Below are 2,742 nucleotides of genomic sequence, written 5' to 3' on the forward strand. Positions count from 1 at the left end.
ATATATATACATCTATTTGTTAATATACGAATTCATACCTATATGTGAGTGTATGTGTGTGTTTATGTTTGTACCTGCATGCATGTAATTATACAGCGTCAGTCACGCAATGCGCATAGAAATCTGTTCATGCTTTCCCTTCGAGAAGCATATTTTGTGAACTATATATACTAACGTATTGAAGAACATTCATACTCTATCTCTATCTCATTCTCACGTTCATAGCCTAGAGAAATGAAAGTGTCCGAACATACTAGATAACCTCTCTTGCAACGTTGCAATGCAACAAGTCTGCGGGTCGACGATGATCAATGAATGATTGTAGAAGTAGTTATAATAAATCTACCACAAGTTGAAAAGAGAAGAATATAAACAGATAAAATATATTCTTCGGGAAATCGTATTTTAAAAAGAAACATAAGTAAGAAAATATTATTTCACTTTTAATGTTTCAGCTACAAGACAAAATATTTGCTTGTAGAAATCATTTTCTTTGTTATGAACGAAAATAAGGTTAACTTCTTACACAAAGCTGATGTTCCATATTTTTGGCGTTGCATTAACGCGCGTCTTAAGTAGTGTAAACTATTGTAAAACAATAAGCAGGGTTTGGATGCGGTCAGCTAGAAACACTGAAATGGAAAAAGAGCAGAATATACGAAAGAGAAAAAAAAAATGATTAGCAAAAGTTCAGACGGAATCAGTCAGCAAGTTTCAGTAAATATCCCAGAATATCTGTTTCTAGATGTTACAGACTTATTCTGGGAGAAAATTCTGGAGAGAGAGAAATTAGTCCGACTGCGATGCAACGTGGTTAAGAGAAACGTACGAGGAAAATTGTCCCTACATTGCACAAATTTATACCGCAATAATGATATGCTTGAAACAGTCAGGATAAGAAGGTTTTCGAGTGCAGCTTCAATCTTGAATACTAGTGCAAAAAACTAAGCTACTGTCTTGTGTATCTCATCAAAATTTACCAGTAAATATTCAATTGAATTTTTCCCTAGCACGGAGTACATATTTTGAGTATATGAAGGCAATTGATGAGATACATGAAAATAATATGTATTAGATACATTCGACGGCCATTAACGTATTAGTGTGACTAACAGTTGACCTGGTAGTTGTAGCATTAATTAAATATCTCATAAATAGTATAACTGACTGGCAAGATTCATTATGATTCCATTTTCGGGATATAGATGGATAAGTCATAGATTAAGTTGAAAACGTTGTAAAGAAATACTCTTTAATACCCTCCTTAAAAACATTACTCCAATAACCGTACGCCCAACATGTTACCAGATGAATATAGAAGCTGTTAAATAACGATTAATATATTCAAATATTTCGTATCTCTTTTCTTCTCATATTTATTTTAAAAGAAAATCAAACATGATTTGTATGACATGTTTGAGTGTTTCTTAAATACTCTTCAATCTACAAAATATAATCGCATTCCTAATCTTAATTATCTATGTAAAAATAACGGAGATAAACACAGCACAGATAAATACAACTGCGTTAATAAATGAACATGCTGAAACTAGGGTGGGGGATTGACGAAGTTAATTAAAACAGTCGTAAACTACAAAAAGTGTTTATTTTAATTTTATATTAATTAAATAAATGGAACTTCTTACAAAGAGTGTAAAGAGTAAACATTCATTTAGTTTGTTTATTCATTTAATGTATTTAGAATGTTTATCCAGTGTGTAGAATACTTTCTGCTGTTGTTTCCTTTAATTAACTTGTCAAGAATACTTATCAAAAAAAGATATACTATAGAGTTCTTACGGAATAAAGTTCAACCTGATATATATGTTTTGGTGTAGACTATTTGATTCATATGCGTATGTCATGGATTTGGAAATGTGATAAGTGGTGGCCCACAGAAGTACTATCTGCTCATTGTGCCTTTTATAACAGTAGATAATAAATAAGCTTATTGCTGAAAGTTTCCATTCGATATACATATGTTGATGCGGAAGATGCAATAAACTATTTTGTATTATAAACATTGTATTGTGCCACCTCGTTACCAGCTAATTAAGTTCTGGTTCATTCTTACTTTTTTTGATACTTAAAAATATTTGAAATTATTTATATCGTTTTATAAACATTTACAGTAAAAAATTATTTCAAAATTTACGAATGTAAGAAAATTTACGAATGGGAAGAGAAAAGGGGTAGATATGAAAAAGGAATTCTAAAATGAAAAAGAAACATTTCTTTTGAGTTAAGGATAAATAATTAGAGAGGATGTTGATATTTCTGAGCTATAATTAATTACTGAAACATTCTGTTACAAGGAAATGAGCTTTGAAAATAAAACAAAAGGGACGGCTTAAAATATATTAAATGAGATTTGGAAAATCCATTGCTGAGAATGCTATTCCTGCAAAGCAGTTAATCACTTATCAAGTCAATTAGGTTGGCCTCTGATACTCTAATATTTAACCACTTAATAATGGTATGGAGAAAGTTACTGACAATCCGTTAAGAAGATCCGATTAGCCATAAAAATAAAATTAAGGAACATATTTACAATAATATTAGAAAGTCGATCAATTTCCACAAATAAAATATCATCAGTCCATCGTTAAATCGTAAGATTCATTCATAAGAAAAACGGTTTAAGTTATTCTATATTGTCGAAATTTAACGCGCTATCTGTATTAATATCCCAGGAATTGGTAGGATATATAATATCTGAACTTCCGTAAAGATTGCTGTGGG

The sequence above is a fragment of the Octopus bimaculoides genome, chromosome 4 (assembly GCF_001194135.2).
Source record: "Octopus bimaculoides isolate UCB-OBI-ISO-001 chromosome 4, ASM119413v2, whole genome shotgun sequence".
Lineage (NCBI taxonomy): Eukaryota > Metazoa > Mollusca > Cephalopoda > Octopoda > Octopodidae > Octopus > Octopus bimaculoides.